The sequence below is a fragment of the Ipomoea triloba genome, chromosome 7, assembly GCF_003576645.1.
Source record: "Ipomoea triloba cultivar NCNSP0323 chromosome 7, ASM357664v1".
NCBI classification, from domain to species: domain Eukaryota; kingdom Viridiplantae; phylum Streptophyta; class Magnoliopsida; order Solanales; family Convolvulaceae; genus Ipomoea; species Ipomoea triloba.
The window spans coordinates 25,002,765-25,010,724 of NC_044922.1; positions in this window are offsets into that span (position 1 = coordinate 25,002,765).

Consider the following 7,960-nt stretch of genomic DNA (forward strand, 5'->3'; position numbering starts at 1 on the left):
TTAGCGACTGCGAGATCCCTTTTAAATGTTTCAAGCATCTCAAAGGGATCTTCATCGCTTCTGAAAGAAGAACAACGAGAGGTAGAAGTAGAGCAGCGAGATGTGGAAGTAGAGGTTACCTCATTGTCAATGGCCATTAGGCATTGATTCTCTTCTTCCTCGGTGTATAAGCAGATGAGCCCCCTCTCATCCTCTGAGCTGCTGCTGCTTTCACTGGAGCTCGACGTCTCGGACTCCTCGATTGTTCTCTCGAGTTCCTCAGCAACAAGCGCCTTTCTGCGCAGATGTTTCTTTGTATCTCCCTTGAAGCCACTTTGTGCTGGCTTCTCTTTAGGTTCCTCCTTTCTCCTGGAGTTCCTACATTCTAGGCCTTGATACTTGCTTACCTTAGGGTAAGGACAGTCAGCCTTGAAGTGCCCTGGTCTCCTACAGTTGTAGCATAGACCTTGATCTTCTTCCTCCATTCCTCTGGATGTGTATTTCTCATTTTTCCTTCTTGAGGAGGAAGGTGAACTTGTGTTGCTTTCCGGTGTCTTCTTCATGAACTTCCTGAATTTTCTTATGAAGAAAGCAAACTGTTCGTCAGATAAAAAATCAGTGGAATTAGGATCTGACCTTGAGGAGGTGGTTGGTTGGTCCGCAACCAGTGCCACATTCCGTCTGTCCACCACGTCCTAATCTCTTGGAAACATCTCAAATTCGAAGGCTTTGAGATCTCTGAATAGTTGGTCGGTTGTGGTGTTCTTCAAATCCCTGTGATCACGCATTGTGATCACCTTCATTTCCCACTCCTTGGTAAGGCCTCGTAAGACCTTCAGGTTTAGCTCCTTTTGTGGAATCTCCTTCTCGAGATCACTGATCTCTATTGATAGCTTCATGAAACGAGATTCCATGCTGTCGATGCTCTCCCCTGGCTTCATCTTGAAGTCCTCGAACTTCTTCATGGCCACGGTGAGCTTGTTCTCCTTCTCCTGTTCGTCACCTTCACCAATTAACATCAAAGTATCCCATACCTCTTTCGCCGTTTTGCACTTTCTTACTTTTGGGAAGATGGTTTCGTCTATAGCTCTGAAGAGAATATCCTTGGCAATGTTGTCCAAGTTGTTTCTCTTCCTATCATCACTTGTCCATTCTTCCCTAGGTTTGGGGACATACTTTGGTGTATCTCTGGTTTGCTCAGCAGTCGTGTTTACCATCATGATCTTGACTGGTCCAGATGTTATAACTTCGGCCATCTCATCATGGAGGGCTGATAGATACGCAAGCATGCGTGTTTTCCAGTCATCGAACCTGCTAAGATCAAAGAGAAGATGTCTCGACAACATGCTATCCATATTAGAAAAATTATCTCGTGCTTTGAAAACTTTTAAAGGATTTTTCAAAGAAGGATCTCTAGGCAATATAAACAAAGGTTTATATCGATCAGAGAACTTGCTCTGATACCAATTGTTGGTCCCAAGGGGATGGGGTACAAGTCTAGAGGGGGGGGGGAATAGACTTGTATAAGATTTTGCAAATCTTTTCGACCTCTCGTGTGTATTGAACTTAGGATGTTTAGGTTCGATACCTCACGAGGTGAAGACAAAGTTTTATGCGCAGCGGAAATGTTATCCCCTTTTAGTTAGCACGAGTTTTAGTTAGTTCGAGAAGTGAGTTTATATGCAGTGCAATCGAGAGGTTAGCGAGAGATGAAAACAGTAAGTAAATGCAAGAGAGATTTTTAAGTGGTTCGGCCAACCCGCCTACGTCCACTCTTCTTCCAGAAACTCCCTGGAAGGATTGCACTAAAAACTTCCCTTTTTAGTACAATATCGAGCGCTTGAGCTTTGATCACGAAGCCCGCCTCAAGCCTCAGGTTTTTCGCCCCGCTTCTTGTTACTCCACCTCTCGAGCACTTGACCTTTGATCACCAAGCCCGCCTCAAGCCTCAGGATCTTCACAAGACAGCTCCCAGGTTACTCCGCCTCTCCTAAGGTTTTTCTCCCCGCTTCCAGTTACTCCACCTCTCGAGCACTTGAGCTTTGATCACCAAGCCCGCCTCAAGCCTCAGGATCTTCACTAGACAGCTGCCAGGTTACTCCGCCTCTTCTTGCTTAATCCAAAGCAAGGACCTTTGGTTGTCACAGTTGAGTGTAACAAGCTCCAATCTGACCAAAAGCTATCGTTGAATCAACTTCGATGTAGAGCAGCTTCGGTCACCTTCTAGATGTATAACAGTTTAAGCTTTGTAACTCTCTTAAACACTAAGATGTGTTTTCTCGCTGTTTTGAATATCAGGATGATATTCCAAATTTAGCACTTGCACTTGAACGTTTTAGACAGACACTTCTTAAGAATTTCGAACCTCTTTTCTTTTTAACTCATTTTTCTCTCTTTTCCCTTTTTTTTCTTCTGTGTCTTTACGTCCTTATATATGAGAGTAGAGGAATAATTCCGTTGGAGGGAAAATTATTCCGTTTGAAATTTGTCTCCCATGCTGATCATGGGTCTTGCATATTTTCAGCATATTTCATGGAGTGGTGATCTTGTAACTTGAACCTCTTTGTCTTGTAGTGAATGTTCCATAGTTCACTTTTCTTGAGTCCATGCTCCACTTTCGTCTTTTGGTAAAAGTTACTCTTTTTATATTCCCATTATTCCTTGTTTGTAGGGAATCAGACCACTTCAGCATTGGTGCACCTTTTGACCGTTTGTGGTGGAAATCTGACGTGTCATCCATTTCCGCCCATTTTGAAATCTTCACGTTCGGCACCTCTTCATTATTCCATCTCCATGATATTCTTCTTCTCCAGACTTTAAGTATGACCGTCCTTCAGCTTTGTTGGAGAATTGTTAGTGTATCGAGACCAAGGTTGATATCTTGATTGCTTAATGTCTCGAACTCAAGTATCGAGAGGTCTATCTCTCGAACTCTGTTTATGTCTCGAACTGGATAACTGTATCGAGAGGTACTACCTCTCGAACTCTGCTTATGTCTCGAGACTTAGTTGATGTCTCGCAGACCCTTATTCCTCCAGAGTTGTCCCATGCTTTCTTCTGATCTGTCTATATGATTACAACACGAGACTTCTAAGATGTTCAAACAAGTTTACCTTAAGCTTAAATATTTTCCGAGTTGAGCTCAAGTTACCCGGTTGTATTTTCGCTCTTAGTTTACTTGTCGAACTTACATTGATTCCTATCTTTCGAGACTTTGGGGATTTCTACTTAACCGTTGGTATCATCAAAACCTATTACATGATGTTCCTAACAGTGTCCACTTATTCAGATCTAACATATCAGAAACACTATTTTTTTTTTAAATGTGGTAACATTTTCGTAAATAATTAAACTTTGAAGTGCAAGTAAATTGTGTTAAAAGTGTAAGTAAGTTTCATATAGTGCACCTAAGTGCAAGTAAAATGTATTAAAATTGCAACAAATAATGTACACTGAGCATCAATATTAAGCGCACCTAACGTTATCATTAAGTGCACCAATGCGAAAAATGTTATCATTGCATGTACTAATGTTTATTGGTGTAGTTTTAAGTGATTTTACTTGCATACTTGTACTAGTTACTTGTACTTTTAACACATGTTACGTGCACCAAATGTCACCGCATCTTTTTTTTTTTTTAAAGTTACACCTGATCCAATTCTTCCCCGTACTTTTAACACATGTTACGTGCACCAAAGTTCAAGTTATTTATGAAAATGTCACCGCATCTTTTTTTTTTAAAAAGTTACACCTGATCCAATTCTTCCTCATACGTTCTCACCTATGCGCGCCTATATATTGATTTTCAATATATATATATATATATATATATTTATGTCCCTTCTATATATATATATATATATATATATATATATATATATATATATATAGGAGGGACATAGATTCTCAGAGTGTCACAAAGAGCAATGAGAAAGATCTGAGAAAAGTCAGAAAAGTGTTATGAGAAGGGTCTTAGATGAAAGGTCTTACATTAATAAATAAAAAAGTCTGAGAGATGAAAGACTAATTTCATCACTATCATATTTTCTTGTGTTATATTGTAATAAAACACTTAAAAATATAGATACAATTCTCAGTTACACAACTTAAAAAGAGAAATTATTGGGAGAACTCAGTTTTCTATATATCTTCTTGTATCTCATAAGTCTTAATTGGGTACCCTTTTATCCAAATATAAAAAAAAAATATTATATTTTATATAACATATGATGACCAACGTAACCAAACATATTTATTTATATTGATTTTAAATTAACGGGATTTCTAGTAGAATTTTCATTTGATATTATTGAGATATTGTGAAAAAAACTAACTGAATAGTATATGGATTCTACATAATTAGATTGTTTTATGTGAGCCTTATTGCTGCCAAAATTCTAATCCTAAGTAGGGGCGTGATAATTTCGCTCTTATAAACCAACTATTTAGGAGTAAATATGTTTTTCAATTAAAAACGTAACTATATCAAAATATTTTGGTATCCTCCAATATCTCAAGATTGTTGCATCTTTAATTTAGTTCATCTATTGAAATATGAAAAAAAAAATTGTGAATAACATATGACCAAGGTAAACAAGTATACTTATTTATACTAATTTATTTTTGCTAAATGAATTAAATTTATAATTATATTTTTTTATTCTATATCATTGAGATATTATGAAGAACATTACATTCATACATACATTAGGAAACTTGTCATGCAAAAGAAATTAAAGACTCATTTAAAAATGGTATAATTCATAGAAAAAAAAAGCTAACTTTTTTTATTCCATTTTATGTGTCTAGTTTAACAAACGATACTTGATCTAAATTAATTATAATTCAAGTTTCTGTAATATTTAATGTATTATTAGTAAAATTTATACATTTTGTAACCACATCTAAACTCAAAAATATTATTAAGCATACAAAAAATTGAAATAAAATTTATTAGAAAATATTAATTAAAGAATTTTTAAAAATATATATAAAAAGAAGAGTTGGTGTGACAAAAAATAATAATAAATAAGACAAGTAAATTGACTTGAAGGGAGTATTATGTACTTTATATTCATTATATATTCATTATGTATCCGTGAATTCATTTCGAACATATTCGTTTCACATGTTCATAATGTCTTTAAATGAATACAATTTATAACGTTTAAGAACTACATACATTAAAATTACCATTAAATACAATAATACTAATACTAATAATAATAATAATAATAATAATAATAATAATAATAATAATAAGAAAAGAAATAATTAGTTTGACCAATAAATAGTATACATGACGGGTAAATAGGGCAGAAAGAGTATGGGTTGTTATGCCGTGGACCTGGGTCTACATTCACATACACTATACTCTACATTCACAATTTGTAAACTCCACATTCACACATTACATAATTATATGTTTAGTAACTATATTACCATTGTTATGCATTCACACATTCAAAACTCTATATTCACAGGTCCTATACTCCATATTCACAATTTGAGAACTCCACATTCACACATTATAGGGCTGCAAGTTGCTAGAACTTCTTAACTCTATTACAGATTCACATATGCATAACTCTACATCCACGATTTCTATACTCCATATTCACAATTTGAAACCTCCACATTCACACATTTATGGACAACTCTACATTCACACAATCATAAATCTACATTCACGATTTCTATACTCTACATTCACACTTTGAAACCTCTACATTCATACATTTTTGGACAACTCTATATTCAGCAATATGTTTACTAATTAAAAGTTGTAAAAGATCATTACTTTATAGAAAATACTTGGTGGGCTTCTATTTGTTGGGATCTACATGATGGCTATGTTTGGCAAACCTAGCTGAAAAGGTAGCTTAAAGCTAAAAAGCTATAAGTTAGGAGCTGAAACTGGTGAGCTGTTAAGCTAGCTGTTATGTTTAAAAGTGTTTGGTAAAATTAGCTTTTTGATAAGCTGATAAATGTAAAAAAGACTAAAAAGGGCATCTTCATAAAATTTAAATTTGTTTGTTTACATATTAAAATTTAACGTTTGAAAATAAAACTATTAGCAAATCATGATCTAGCATCCCATAATGAAATAGCAATATTGTTGCGAATCTCCTTCATCTCAGTAGAGGTCTGACTTAAACTTTCGTTAGTGGAGGTAATACTACTTGAATCTTGAAGTTCATCGGGCGGTATGTAATCTGGATGCTGCTCAAGCACATTAAACATCATGTCATCTTGTGAATTCTTCCGAATATAATTATGTAAGGCAAATGTGGCCATAATAACATCAATTTGGGTCTCCACACTAAACTGTGGCATTTTAGCAAGTATCTTCCATCTCTTCTTCAATACTCCAAACGACCTCTCAATACAACTTCGAAGAGAAGAATGTGCACGATTGAATGCTTCTTGAGCATTAGTTGGCGGCTCTTGTTCAAATTGAGATTGATGATACCTTATTCTTGGATACGGTACCAAATATCCTTGTTTATCTGGATATCCTTTATCTACCAAATAATATCTTCCTAAAAAAATATAACACTAAACAATTATAAAGAATAAAATTATATGATTTTTATTAGAGTTAAAGTAATACGAATATGATACCTTGTGGCGGCTTGGGAAAGTTCATTGATAGTGTACTAATTGCATGAACAAATACACGTGTATCATTGATGGTGTAATATCGTTAATATACATATCAAAAATAAAAAACAAAAACAAAAGGAAACAATGGTGTTGAATACTTGAAAACCATTTCATCTTATCTGTTATATATATATATATATATATATATATATATATATATATATATATATATGTATAATATATATATATATATATATATATATATATATCAAAAACAAACACTGCAAATACATTGATAAAACTTTGGTAGAATCCTACAGATTACAAACACTGCAGAAACTTACTTTAATTCTTCAAATTACATTATATCAAAAACACTGCAGATTTCATTAATATATATATATAATAATATATATAATGAAGAATACATGAAATATATCATATACACGCAGACCAACCATTTAAAATCTTAATTCACAATAGGATTGCCGGTTAATGTCAACAGAAACAAGGCAAAACATTTAACAAACCAAACAGAGGAATAAATGGTAATACATGAATGTTATTTATATTATTTACTTTTTGATAAAAGTCCATCAAAATGTTAAGAAAGTACGACTAGGCAGAAAAATCTGCCAAGGCTTGAAAGCACCCAAATCAATTGCCGGTAGAGTTCAAGGCAAGGACCAGTTTATTATACTCAGAACAATGTCTACATTGGAGTGTCATTCCAATGCATGCCAAACCAGGTTGAGATTATACAATGACATTTACACAATCACTTTCGAAGATTTTATGGCAACATATCAAGATCTGCTTGTCCAATAGGAGTACAACGCATATTGGATTTCATTTGTTAATTTTTCTGTACAATATAACCAAATAATGCAAAGTAATACACAATAATACAATGAAATATATATCATATACAAGCTTACGGATATACGAGATGCAATAGAAAAAAAAATATTCAAGTAATACAACAAAATAAATATATACATACCTACAGACCGGTGATATTGCGATTGGCCGGTTGCAGACTGCGGAGCAAGGTGGCTGATGGGCGATGCTTCTGCGGAGAGTGAATGAAGATGAAGCAATTAGCGTGAAAATTGCGAATAAACAAGAATAGAAAAGGGTTTTAATTGGGAAGGGTAAATGATTCATTTCTTTAAAATAATAAGGTTAAAGATGGAAAAAAAGTTAGGAAGCTACTAGCTTATTTTGAAGCGCTACCTTAAGTAGCGTTCAAAAATAAGCTCCTATTTTAAGCTACTAGCTTATTTTAGGAACATTACCAAACAGAGAGCCAGTTTAATAGCTTAAGCTAAAATAAGCTATAAGCTCCTAAATAAGCTCTGTCAAACAGAGCCGA